This window comes from Bubalus kerabau, chromosome 3 (assembly GCF_029407905.1).
Source record: "Bubalus kerabau isolate K-KA32 ecotype Philippines breed swamp buffalo chromosome 3, PCC_UOA_SB_1v2, whole genome shotgun sequence".
NCBI classification, from domain to species: Eukaryota; Metazoa; Chordata; class Mammalia; order Artiodactyla; family Bovidae; genus Bubalus; species Bubalus kerabau.
The window spans coordinates 111709406-111724715 of NC_073626.1; positions in this window are offsets into that span (position 1 = coordinate 111709406).

Below are 15310 nucleotides of genomic sequence, written 5' to 3' on the forward strand. Positions count from 1 at the left end.
TTCAATTCATATAATCAGAAAAAGTAAACAGAAAGAACAATGATAAATTCTCCCAGAAACTGGTTTGTTTTGTTCTTCTTGATAAACTCTTTGCATACTATTAATAATTATGTTTCAAGCTTTGATTTCATCATACAGAGTACAAAATTTTATGCTTTGCTTATCTCTAGCATCTCTTAAGAAAACCGTGGCATACATTGGCTTCATTTTCCTCTTCAGGTCAGGAAGATGCCAAAACTATCTGAAAAAAACAGGAACAAAAACCCAGTCTGTGCATTGTATTATAAAGTTTGAATATGGAGCCAGATACTATCAATCAATGAGCAAAATGAGAATATAAAAGAAATGAAGTGCTTAGTTGATCATGGAACTGGGAAGAAAAGAAAGTGGGATGATTAATCATTAGTTTTTTTCAGTAACTCTTCTAAGATGAGCTAGGAGAATTTCAGGTCTGCCTTTAAAGAGTGATTTTATTTATTTTCCAGCAGCTGTAGATGCACACATAGGCACAAGCCTGCACACACACACAAACACACTCTGCCACAGTTTGAAGGAGTGAGTTAGTATGCTACACGGCTGGAGTACAGTTAAAATTCCCCTTGATTGCAGCGGAATGAATTGAGCATATTTACTGCATGCACATGCTTCCCTGGTGGCTCAGCAGTAAAGAATCCGCCTGCAATTCAGGAGCCACAGGAGATGTGGGTTCAATTCCTAAGTCAGGAAGATCCTCTGGAGGAGGGCAAGGCAACTCACTCCAGTATTGTTGCCTGGAGAATTCCATGGACAGAGGAGCCTGGTGGGCTACACAGTCCATGGAATCGCAGAGTCGGACAGTCTTAGGTTTTTTTACTGTTTTCCCTTTGAGACAGCAGAGGGCTGTGTTTGTCCTAAAAGCTTGATTTGTGAATGTGAGCATATACATTTCAGAGGAAAGTCAAGTCATACAGCAGGGCCATTTATGTCACAGTGCCTGCCTTTCCTAGATGGTGATTATGCACTGGAGTTTGCTGGTTTCTTGTTTTGTATGTGTGCACCCATTGCCAAGTAGCCTCTGGGTGCATGAACAATAACAACAAAGATGCAGTGAATAGAAATATTAAAAAAAGAAAACTATTTATTGTAACATTATGGTAAGCATAATGCGTGAACACTGGCTTGCAACTGTCACAACACTGCCCCTTGGAGAGAAACTAATTTAAAATCATGATCTTAAACCACACCAGGAACTTCCATTGAGAGGAGCTATGTTGGATTCACAAACAAGTTTCACAGTTTTCCAAAGAAAATATTCATTCCTTCATTTCACACTAGGTAATTCTAGGCCCCATTATCAGAAGGGTAAGAATTAATATTAACTGTAAAGTGGTACCACTGAGGGAGACATCATTACAAAATTGGCTAGCAAGCTACCTTTGAGGAATTTATGAGAAGAAAGTAAATATTGGACCCTGGAATCAGACCCCAAAATGCTCCAATACAAGACTACAGGTAGCTGGTATTTTGAAAATTGTGGTTTATACAGTCAACATATTTTGTCAATAATATTTACTGAGATCCAGATGTATGTTGACTGTTATACAATATATAACAAAATGAAATAGGATCTATTGTGATAACTGTTTAGGAAACCCTGAGATCTGGTATTTGGAGTAGGAGACAAGTGAAGTTCATTATAGATCTATGACACAGATGTCACCCAGAAGTAGAAGAGAAAAGAGTCATTCTGATAATGCCCATGGTAAAAAAAAAGATAATATTTAAAATTTAGTGCACACAGACTGCCCAGTACTAATTACTCATCATACAACTCAGCTGGCTATGCAAACTGCAGTTTTCAAAATGCCAAGTACAGAGTACTGTGTGTTTAACTTCGGTCTTTAAAAAAAATTTTTTGAGATTTGTTGTTTGTCAGTTATTTCATTTGTTATTATTTTCTCCCATTCTGAAGGCTGTCTTTCACCTTGCTTATAGTTTCCTTTGTTTTGCAGAAGCTTTTAATTTTAATGAAGTCCCATTTGTTTATTTTTGCTTTTATTTCCAGTATTCTGGGAGGTGGGTCATAGAGGATCCTGCTCTGATTTATGTCGGAGAGTGTTTTGCCTATGTTCTTCTCTAAGAGTTTTATAGTTTCTGGTCTTATGTTTAGATCTTTAATCCATTTTGAGTTTATTTTTGTGTATGGTGTTAGAAAGTGTTCTAATTTCATTCTTTTACAAGTGGTTGACCAGTTTTCCCAGCACCACTTGTTAAAGAGATTGTCTTTAATCCATTGCATACTCTTGCCTCCTTTGTCAAAGATAAGGTGTCCATATGTGCTTGGATTTATCTCTGGGCTTTCTATTTTGTTCCATTGATCAATATTTCTGTCTTTGTGCCAATACCATACTGTCTTGATGACTGTGGCTTTGTAGTAGAGCCTGAAGTCACGCAGGTTGATTCCTCTAGTTCCATTCTTCTTTCTCAAGATTATTTTGGCTATATGAGGTTTTTTGTATTTCCATGCAAATTATGAAATTATTTGTTCTAGCTCTGTGAAAAATACCGTTGGTAGCTTGATAGGGATTGCATTGAATCTATAGATTGCTTTGGGTAGTATACTCATTTTCACTATATTGATTCTTCTGATCCATGAACATGGTATATTTCTCCATCTATTAGTGTCCTCTTTGATTTCTTTCATCAGTGTTTTATAGTTTTCTATATATAGGTCTTTAGTTTCTTTAGGTAGATATATTCCTAAGTATTTTATTCTTTTCATTGCAATGGTGAATGGAATTGTTTCCTTAATTTCTCTTTCTATTTTCTCATTATTAGTGTATAGAAATGCAAGGGATTTCTGGGTGTTGATTTTATATCCTGCAACTTTACTATATTCATTGATTAGCTCTAATAATTTTCTGGTAGAGTCTTTAGGATTTTCTATGTAGAGGATCATGTCATCTGCAAACAGTGAGAGCTTTACTTCTTCTTTTCCAATTTGGATTCCTTTTATTTCTTTTTCTGCTCTGATTGCTGTGGCCAAAACTTCCAAACAACTAATCTTAAAAATATACAAGCAACTCCTGCAACTCAATTCCAGAAAAATAAACAACCCATTCAAAAAATGGGCCAAAGAACTAAATAGACATTTCTCCAAAGAAGACATACAGATGGCTAACACACACATGAAAAGATGCTCAACATCACTCATTATCAGAGAAATGCAAATCAAAACCACAATGAGGTACCATTTCATGCCAGTCAGAATGGCTGCTATCCAAAAGTCTACAAGCAATAAATGCTGGAGAGGGTGTGGAGAAAAGGGAACCCTCTTACACTGTTGGTGGGAATGCAAACTAGTGCAGCCACTATGGAGAACAGTGTGGAGATTCCTTAAAAAACTGGAAATAGAACTGCCTTATAACCCAGCAATCCCACTTCTGGGCATACACACCGAGGAAACCAGAATTGAAAGAGACATGTGTACCCCAATGTTCATAGCAGGACTGTTTATAATAGCCAGGACATGGAAGCAACCTAGATGTCCATCAGCAGATGAATGGATAAGAAAGCTGTGGTACATACACACAATGGAGTATTACTCAGTCATTAAAAAGAATACATTTGAATCAGTTCTATTGAGGTGGATGAAACTGGACCCTATTATACAGAGTGAAGTAAGCCAGAAAGAAAAACACCAATACAGTATACTAATGCATATATATGGAATTAAGAAAGATGGTAATGATAACCCTGTATGTGAGACAGCAAATGAGACACAGATGTATAGAACAGTCTTTTGGACTCTGGGAGAGGGCGAGTGTGGGATAATTTGGGAGAATGGCATTGAAACATGTATAATATCATATATGAAATGAATCGCTGATGCTTGGGGCTGGTGCGCTGAGATGACCCAGAGGGATGGTACAGGGAGGGAGGTGGGAGGGGGGTTCAGGATGGGGAACACGTGTATACGCGGATTCAGGTTGATGTGTGGCGGAACCAATACATATTGTAAAGTAATTAGCCTCCAATTAAAATAAGTAAATTTATATTAAAAAAATTTATCATAAATCTCCAAAATGTTCTTATTGCTGATTAAAAAAAAAAAAAAGAATATCAAAGATATCATCTAAGATGTCTTGGATATTTATTTGTTATTAAACAAATCCCCTGAGCTTCTTCTGGTCCAGTGAAGAAGAATTAAGGCTGTGGAAAAGTCATTGTATTTAGAATTGTTTGCAAATAGCAGTCAGTTAAATAAGACTGCCTTCTCATCTAACTGCATTACATACATTCTCCCAATCCTTTACAAAGTTAATTGCAGAAGTAAAAAGAAAACAATTTGTTATGTCTCTCACTGTAGTCAAGGACACTTTTAAAAATGCTCTAACAGACATTAGGGGACAAGGGGGACATTTATTCCAATTGTCCTGCTTCTTGTGCTTTAACTCTAGTTTACTTTCCAATGAAATTCATGTAGAATTGACAAGGAAAATATCAAAGAATAAACACTCAAAGAGCATACAGAGAACTGAGGGATATTTTGTACATCAAGTCAAAAAGTTGGATATATCCACAGTTAATTAACAGATCTGTAAATGCACATCAACAATCAAAGTAGTCTTGATATTTCAGTATAAATTCAAGCTTATTTTTTAACTATTTGGGTTAACTTTACATAAAATCAAAATATATCACAGAATTTCTGTATCATAGAGAGTAGAGGAAGAAGATATGAAATCTACGGGCAAAGAGCATGTGTGTTCAAAATTGGGCAGTATTCTACCTGTGATATCTTCAGATCAGATCAGTCACTCAGTCGTGTCCGACTCTTTGCAACCCCATGAATCGCAGCACGCCAGGCCTCCTTGTCCATCACCAACTCCTGGAGTTCACTCAGACTCATGTCCATCGAGTCAGTGATGCCATCCAGCCATCTCATCCTCTGTCATCCCCTTCTCCTCCTGCCCCCAATCCCTCTCAGCATCAGAGTCTTTTCCAATGAGTCAACTCTTCACATGAGGTGGCCAAAGTACTGGAGTTTCAGCTTTAGCATCAGTCCTTCCAAAGAAATCCCAGGGCTGATCTCCTTCAGAATGGACTGGCTGGATCTCCTTGCAGTCCAAGGACTCTCAAGAGTCTTCTCCAACACCACAGTTCAAAAGCATCAATTCTTGGGCGCTCAGCCTTCTTCACAGTCCAACTCTCGCATCCATACATGACCACAGGAAAAACCATAGCCTTGACTAGACAAACCTTTGTCGGCAAAGTAATGTCTCTGCTTTTGAATATGCTATCTAGGTTGGTCATCACTTTCCTTCCAAGGAGTAAGCGTCTTTTAATTTCATGGCTGCAGTCACCATCTGCAGTGATTTTGGAGCCCCAAAAAATAAAGTCTGACACGGTTTCCACTGTTTCCCCATCTTACCTTGGCAGATAAAGGAGCATGAGCATTGGGTAGTTTCTAGAACTGCAAGTTTCATAATCAGAAAGCAGCTGTAACTATCTTGTAATCTTTGCTGCCTACCAGGAAAAAAAAAAAAAAAGTGTTAGTTTCTCTAGCTGCTAAATTTAACTATCCTAAGAAAAATAGAAGAATCAGATCAATGCGAAATAAAACTTTGATTCAATGCAGCAGTTTTAGGGGAGATAAAGTAACAGGGAGCCACCCCTGAAGAATGGATCTGAAGGAAAACTTCTCGGCAGGACTGAAACTTGGTCACAGGCTGGGGCTGATGCTATATATGTCTTTGTTGTTTTCGGTGATGCTTGAGACCCTGTTTGACTTCTCAGCTTTCTCTTAAACAAGCAGCCAAGTTGGAAGGGATCTTAGCAATAGCCAGAGCAAGATTCAAAAGTTATATTTATCAATATATACTTTAGCAGCTAAATTCATTATTGTGAGAATATATTACCTTACATCCAATGGTCACAGAAATGGGAAAAATCATAAACTGGCACCAAAAGTAAGCATCTATTGTGTTTTTCTCCCCAATTCCTTTCTTATACACTTTTTATACCTGTTCCTTTCCTATTATTTCTTGAAAAACAGAATTCTTAAGTTTATACAAATCCCCTGGCCAGATGGACAGGCGCATGACCTAACGCTACTAATCATGATACTTCTTAACCCTCGGCTAAAATGATTTGTCCTAAAGTTAAATAGGAACCCCAAGGGGAGATAATTAGGGTCCTTGGACATAATTTGATCATTGTTTCTTGAAAAGAAAATATTTTCCTCTCTTGGGGTTATCTGATGCTAAACTTGGTTTGGAAATATTTCATGGCTATTATTCTTAATCTGTGACACAAGCCTGATTTTGGCAGGGCTAAAATGAGATTAACAACAAAAAGAAATGGATATAAGCAAAGCTAACAAAGACAGAAACAGAAAAATTGGATATACAGAATCCAAACATCTTTATTTCAGCCCTGAATTCTAATAGAGAATATGACCATCCCTTAGATTTTCTGAATATGTTGGCAAGTAAATATCATTCTTAATCTGAAGTCAGTTTGAGTTATGTTTCTGGGATTTCTAATCATAAAACTTCTCAATTTTACAGTGCCACTACTTTCTATTTTTGAATTTTAGCCCTAATAAGTAAACCCTTACTTCTAAGCCTCAATATTAAGAGACTTTAATTTCATCCATCTAAGCAGATGGCTTGAGAAGGACTGTGGTAAATGTACCATTCCTTCCTCAGTCTAAGTCAGTCCATTCCAATACAAATATGCTAGCTCCAAGTCCTCATTTCCATATGAAATGGAATGGCACTGAATAAGAACACGTATATCTTTTCCTCAATTTCTATTGAATGGTCAAAAGTTCGGACCACTCTTAGGTAGATATTGCTGTAAGATCTCTTAAGATCCTCATTATAGTATCTATTATAGAAGAGGTTATGCTGCTTGGAGCAACAGAGTTTGCTTGATAGTTTCAGACTGATCTTTGTAAATCCTTTTCAAAGAGTCCCCAACTTGTTTACTGTGGTCATTTCAGTTGGCAATGGACGTGTGATTAGAAAGTCCAATTTGGATAAGGAATGGGAAGATATTAAAATAATTCCAACCCTACTTGGAATTGACTTCCTTCCACAAGGAACCTATAGTTAAAGACAAGTATAAATACTGACTTCCTGTTTAGGACCCAAATGCTGAAAGTTCTTTAACAAGCCTAAGTTCTAGAAAGAACACAGTAAGGTTTACTTGATCTTTTTGTATATGCTAAATTGAAGCCCAAAATTATCAGGTAGTTGTTCTATTGGCTAGTAGTTCAAAGGTCAACAGGATGTATGCCATTCATTGAGCATCCCAGAATTTCCTCAGGTGAAACCTGAATTCTCAGCAATTACCTTTAGCAGAAAGATATACAGCTCTAAAGACTGGAAAAAGTGTGTCCTTAGTGACAGGAAATCTAGTGTCCAAAAAAAAATTAATAAAAGCTCCAGCACTTCTATCGCCATGAATCCATACTATGTGTGTTGAGAACACTGCAGAATCCTGGAGCTCACCATGACTGACACTGCAAATTATTCACAGATTTTGCCAAAAACTGATTATTAGGATGTGAATGTTTAAGTTTGAATGACAAATTCTGTTCTGTGGCATAACGTCTGACCCACTCAATTCTCTCCTCCATTCACAACTTAAGTTTTCCTTTTGGAGTTACACTTTATATGACATCTGACTTAGTTCACTCATTTAGAGCTTCGGTTTTCAATTCTCAAATCTATTTGACCTAATTCTTGAGAAAGCCATCTATTTTAATCACATTTTAAAAAATATTTTAATAAGAGAGCTTTATAATTATCACATTGTCTAGTGTAATTCAAGCATGTATTCAAGTACCCCTTTAGATCAACACAGACACACACACACACACACACACACATACACACATATGGCAAATAATGATTCTGAGCAATTTTATTCTACCAATCCAAGGGAAACTGCATTCCACTTAAAAATCTGTGTGTGTGTGTGTGTGTGCGCGCGCACGAGTGTGTGTGTGTGTGTGTGTAGAGACAGAGTGCACATAATGTCTGGCCTGGGTATGATTTTCTTTATTAAACTCAGAAGAAAGCACTGACATAGTCAGTGTACATCTCATGATCTGAATCTAACGTATTAATAGCAGCAAATCATGTTCCTAACATTAATCTCTGATTGGATACCATATAATTATCATGCTCCATTACCAGTCATAAACCATTCGATTGAACAAAATTAAAAATTTTCCTCTTTATTAGAAGATATCAAAGCCATTGGCGATTAAAATACACTTTTATGGCCTAGATACTGCACTGACAAGTATGCATAAATTGTCACCCACTATCAGTTGAAAACAACTCAAAATCACTGAAATACTTTTTCATCATTTCCCCCATTGCTGTTAGTCTTTCTCTACCAATTACAGTCATCTTTACATGTTTCCATGCACTCACACTATGCACTCTTTACCCTTCACTTGGTTGTACACTTTTTAAGGGCAGAGGCTGTATTTGTGAGCAAAGCCTAACATAGTGACTTTAACTCAGTAGGTCTTGATTCTTATTTCTTTAAACTGGGAGTCACTGATAAACAGCACAGCAAGATGAGGGTGCTTCAGTTTGGTATTATAGAGAACCATGTGTTATTATCAATTATATTGGTGAAGTGTTATATTTAAAAGATATATTAGGTGCTTAAACTTCCGAACTTTCAGTGCCTTAATAAGATGAATATCTTATGAGGCTCACAGAGGTGGAGTGTAAGGGAGAGTATGGATTATAGCTTATAGTTTTTCTCTAATTTATTAGAGATATTTCTGCAGACTGCTTCTAAAGACCTAGTATTGCAGACTTCATTTTTGGAAACGCTAGTGCAATTGTCAAGAGTATGGACTTTCAAGTATGGGCTGTTTTAGACTTTCATCTCTGCCATTTACTGGCTGTGGAATCCTACACACACACACGCACACACACACACACATATGAATGGGTTTCCCAGGTGGCACTAGTGGCAAAGAACCCACATACAAGATGCAGGTTCCTTCCCTCAGTAGGGAAGATCCCCTGTAGGAGGGCACAGCAACCCACTGCAGTATTCTTGCCTGGAGAATCCCATGTATAGAAGAGCCTGGTGGGCTACAATCCACAGTGTCACAAAGAGTCCAACATGACTGAAGCGACTTAGCACACATGTGTACACACACACACACACACACACACATATACATGAATAAGTAGACATCACTGAACCAAGCTTTAATATAGCTCTAATCAGATTCCTAATTTGTAAAATGGAAAGAAAAATAACTACATGATTATATTTTAAGGGGCAGATATAATAACATATGTGAAATATTTGTCATAATGCCCAATATTTAAAGCATTACTAATTAAAATTGAATTGATTTGGGCTATAGATCATCTTAATATTATTTATTGCTGGCTATTAACTTTCTTTTCTACTCAACCATTCTTCAATTTACCCTTCTATGGTAATCTGTTTCTTTTCCCATAAGTCTAGCCCTGTTTTAAAGGGCCTCAGAAAGTATCTAAGTTACAAGAGTATATATGAATCAAGCTCAAGTCGAAGGGCTCTGTGAAAGTAAAAGTGTCGGTCACTCATTCATGTCTGACCCTTTGTGACCCCACGGGCTGTAGCCTCCCAGGCTCCTCAATCCATGGAATTCTTCAGGAAAGAATACTGGAGTGGGTAGCCATTCCCTTCTCCAGGGGACCTTCCCAGCCCAGGGAGGATCGAACCCAGGGTCTCCTGCATTGCACATGGATTCTTTACTGTCTAAGCCACCAGGAAAGGCTCTACCAAGGTGAATTTTGAAATATCTTTGGGGAAAAGTGGCTCTGCAGAGCTTCTTATGCTATTTCAGTTTGTCATGTTACTAAGCCATCAAGCTCCTTTCCCTTATAGAATAGTGTTTTGTCTTCCTTATGGGATATTTTTCCCCATTGTTTGATCAAAGTTCACCTCATCAATTTATTGCTGGTCAAAGAACAAACCCATTGTCAATTATACATTCCAGTGACCCTGCAAGCTCTTTTAAGAGCCATGTACTCCCTTGCAGAAGGTTTTGGAGGAAAATGTGCTTTTTCTCTAGCTATTTTCAAAGACTCTCCTTTTGTTTCATAGACAATTCTGTTTAATTTTGGCCTTTTGTGCATGTGCAATAGCAGGTTTAATCCAATCAAGGGACAGCTTTCCTTCAGGAGGTTATCAACTATAGCCAGAGTGAAGGGCTATTGTCTGGCCATGGACCTGACTTACACAATTTGCATGCTGCCTAATTCCAATTCTATTCTATTGTCTGGCTGTACCTTACCTTCTCAGCTAGAAGGAAAGTCAACCCAATCAGGCAGTGTCTCAGTCAATGCAGAGCCACAAAAACATGCCTAAACCAAAGGTCATAATGTGAACTCCAAAGCTTTGAAAGTAATCAGCAGAGGAAAACGTAAACACCCACAGACAATATTTTTCCTTCCTGTTGCCTCATTCTCTTTTACTCTGTCCTCCTCACACAGTAACCCTATTCATGATCAAATAATACCTACTCATCAGCATGATGACTTTGCATTTGTGACAAACTGAAAACAAGCAACACCAATAAACAGAAGAGTCACAGAAGAATATAACTTGGTAGGAGAATAGAAGTCTTTTGCAAAATGAACAAGAGGTGCTGATATAAAGTAGAGAGAGAGAGATGCTGTATAAAGAAAAGAAGGTCTGTTTCTCATGCCCAGGATCATTTGACACTGAAATTTTTCTATTATCATCAACATGTAAAGCATACAAAATAGATAAACAGCAATACCCTGAGAAAGGAGTTTGTTTGCAAAGGAACAGGTTTTAACCCCAGCGGCAGCAACTGAGAGATCATTTAATGGGGGGCAATAGAGACATGGTCCAATTAACTCTCAGCCTAGAAAATGACAACAATCAATTTTTCTTCTACAATTGCATCCATCATTTACAGGTGTTTATAGGCAGAGGGCCTTTTACACATTATTATCACTCTGAAGGAAAGTGAAATGGCCAATATGTTCTGTGCTGCCCAGAATCTGATATAGCAAAAAAGAAGTGAAAATACCCAGTTGGGGCATTAGAAGCAAATCAAGAATATGACTTGGGGCCATAAAGCTCCTGTATTTGAAATCCTGAATTTTGAATGCATCCATGCAGTAGTGGACAAAAAAAAAAAAAAAAAAGTTTTATCATTAGTGTTCTAATGCAAAGAAATAAAATTTAAAATCTGATGTACAAAGGTAGATCAAGGTGAAATATTGATTTTTGGAATACATACTGAATGACTACTACCATATCAAATGCTAGACAGTCAATGTATGTTCAGTAGGACTGGGATCACTACTTGGAGAGTTGGGTAGATTTAGTAACCCATATCACTTGACTACAAATTCTGGTCAATACTAATAGATAATGCAGATTACAGAATACAAACTGGAATGTGAATGAGAACAAAGACAGAGTTTACTAATACTACAGTGTGGCAGGTTTGGTCCTTAATGTCAGACATGGTGTAGTCACATCCACATTTTTTTACAGAGAGGGAAAGAGAGAGAGAGAGACAGAGAAAGAATTATGCTTAAGCTAATTTCTCTATAAAAAGAAAATATTTTCTGGCATTAAAAAAAATCTATGATTATTATTAACATGGCAGATTAAAAATAATTCTTATTATGCATAACCTTGTGGTATCTTTTATCCAGAATGAAAGTGAAAGTGAAGTCGCTCAGTCATGTCTGACTCTTTGCGACCTCATGGACTATAGCCTGCCAGGCTCCTCTGTTCATAGGATTTTCCAGGCAAGAGTACTGGAGTGGGTTGCCATTTCCTTCTCCAGGAGATCTTCCCAACCCAGGGATTGTACCCAGGTCTCTGCATTGCAGGCAGACACTTTTACTGTCTGAGCCACTAGGGAAGCTCTTTATCCAGAATGGCTCCTCCCAATTCCCTCCATTTCTGTCTAAGCATCACAGCCTCAACAAATCCTCTTAAATGAAACTGAACTAAGGCATCATCATTAATGTCAAAATCTGAAGAATTAGAGTTTGGCTGTGATTTCTGTAGAATGCTATCACACACCGTGTTGATGCATACATCCCATTTCAAGATGAGCATCATTTGGATTTAACCTGGTCCTTCTAATTCCAGTTGTTAATCATTTCATCTTCAGTTCAGTTCAGTTCAGTCGCTTAGTCATGTCCAACTCTTTGCAACCCCATGAATTGCAGCACACCAGGCCTCCCTGTCCATCACCAACTCCAAACCCATGCCCATTGAGTCAGTGATGCCATCCAGCCATCTCATCCTCTGTCGTCCCCTTCTCCTCCTGCCCTCAATCTTTCCCAGCATCAGGGTCTTTTCCAATGAGTCAACTCTTCACATGAGGTGGCCAAAGTATTGGAGTTTCAGCTTCAGCATCAGTCCTTCCAATGAACACCAGGACTGATCTCCTTTAGGATGGACTGGTTGGATCTCCTTGCAGTCCAAGGGACTCTCAACAGTCTTCTCCAACACCACACTTCAAAAGCATCAATTCTTCTGTGCTCAGCTTTCTTCACAGTCCAACTCTCATATCCATACATGACCACTGGAAAAACCATAGCCTTGGCTAGACGGACCTTTGTTGGCACAGTAATGCCTCTGCTTTTGAATATGCTGTCTAGGGTGGTCATAACTTTCTCACCAAAGAGTGTCTTTTAATTTCATGGCTGCAATCACCATCTGCAGTAATTTTGGAGCCCAGAAAAACAAAATCAGTCACAGTTTCCACTGTTTCCCCATCTATTTCCCATGAAGCGATGGGACCAGATGACATGATCTTAGTTTTCTGAATGTTGAGCTTTAAGCCAACTTTTTCACTCTCCTCTTTCACTTTCATCAAGAGGCTCTTTAGTTCTTCTTCACTTTCTGCCATAAAGGTGGTGTCATCTGCATGTCTAAGGTTATTGATATTTCTCCCAGCAATCTTGATTCCAGCTTGTGCTTCTTCCAGCCCAGCGTTTCTCATGATGTACTCTGCATAGAAGTTAAATAAGCAGGGTGACAATATACAGCCTCGAGGTACTCCTTTTCCTATTTGGAACCAGTCTGTTGTTCCATGTCCAGTTCTAACTGTTGCTTCCTGACCTGCATATAGGTTTCTAAAGAGGCAGGTCACTGACATAAAAATCTAGTGTAGAACCAAAGGAATGTCTCTTTTTTCCTTCCATCTTACAGAATAGATGCCTGCTGTGGTCATTATATTCTTTTCAGGCCACTTAACTGGTTATATTTAGTAATTTCTGGGTTATGGTTTTATTGTATCTCTACTGTACAATAAAAATGCATACAACTCTTCAAGAAGCCAATATGAATTCTGATCAAGTTGTATATACTTGTCAAGTTTCAGCCACATCAATACTTCATAGACAGTAATTAATTTGGCTCACAGTTTCATTTGCATTGGCAGCCCTATCTATATTCCATCCTGCTGAAAATATTCTGTTCTTGTGAACCCATTAGTTTACAGTTTTACCAGTCAATACTTGTGGCAGGAGCATGAGACTTGGGCTTCTCTTCTCTGTACTAAGGTCACACTTAACCTATGTGTTGACATGCCTTCTCTTATTTGTTCTTTTTTAAATATACAGATCCAAAGCTATCCTCTGTAAATCCCATTTCCTTGTACCTTAGCGTAAATCCCTTCTTCAAAGTGGCTATCATTCAGTACAACAAACAGATGTCTTATCTATCCTCCTGTAAATGTAGCTAGTGTCTTTGTTCAGAAGCTAAATTTTCATTTAATCTTCAACAAAGCCCTGGTGGTGTGAAAGAGACTTCAGTGAGGGATTTGAGGTTCCTGGAAGACTAAAAATCCATTAAAGAACAAATAAATAAATGAACAAATACGTGCATGAATGAACACACATGAATAATCTTAGCCAGTTATATACTACATTAACTATTTCCCAAACACAGAAATAATCCACCTTAACTTTTAATTTTTGGCTTCCCAGGTAGCTCACTGGTAAAGAATCTGCCTGCCAGTGCAGGAGCCACAGGAGACATGGGTTCAATCCCTGGGTTAGTGTTCTTGCCAGGGAAATCCTATGGACAGAGGAGCCTGGTGGGCTATAGTCCATGGGGTCGTAAAGATCTGGACATGACTTAGTGACTAAACACATACATATAACTTTTAATTTTGAATGAAAGAACATAGCCAAAGACAAGCCAGCAAACAATAAAAACGATGCAAACCTTCCTGTTATCCTGGTTCTTTCTGTTTGCTGTGAATCGGTTTGTGTATCCCTGCCATTATTGTTACAATATATCTTGCATAGCTCTTTAGAGATCAAAATATGATTTCACTTATGGTATCTCATTTATGCTTGACAGCCAATTTCAGAAACAGAGAGGCATTATATTACCCTTCATGTTTTACAAATAAACAGAGAACTTATTTTTTTTCTAAACTCATCCTATTAACATGTAAAATATATACAAAAATCAATTCTTCTGATTCTTACTGCCTTTCACCTAATTTATACTATTGTCAAAGAGCTAAAGGACAAATTTGCTGGGCTTGGATAGCCCTGGATTGCCATAGATCCCCTTCCATTTGAAAGAATGATATCTTTAACAGTAGATGTATACACACTGCTATATTTAATATGGATAACTACAAAGACATACTGTATATCACTGGGACCTCTGCTCAATGGTATGTGCAGCCTGGATGGGAGGGGAGTTTGGGGGAGAATGAATACATGCATATGTATGGCTGAGTCCCTTCGCTATTCACCTGAACTATCACAATATTGTTAGTTGACTACACTGTAACATAAAATAAAATGTTTAAAAAAATATAAATAAATAAAAGCAGATGTGCTCAAGACCAAAAATTGGACCTAACATTAAGCCATGAAAATGGCCCAATATATCTAAGGAGTGAGATATGGCATCCAAGAAATCATTCATATTTGTTTGCATGAGAAAACTGGGCTGGCAATCAAGGAGTAAAGGTAGGATGGCATGAGAGTCCCAAAATCTAAAGTAGAACTGACCATTACAACAAAAAGACTATCAACACAAACTAATAAATCAACTGAGTCAATGTATGAGATTGGTATATTAAAAAAGAATTGAATGAACCTAAAAATAGAAGTGTCTCTGATTTCTGGTCTTGGCGATGCAGTCTAGCTTGCCTGACACTTTCTTTTGACCTTGGAGCATAGATGCTATTGCTTGGGGCCACTTAACTGCTTTATCTATCGGGGGACTATGTTAGCAGGCATATCTCCCCACTCAGTACAGTCAGGAT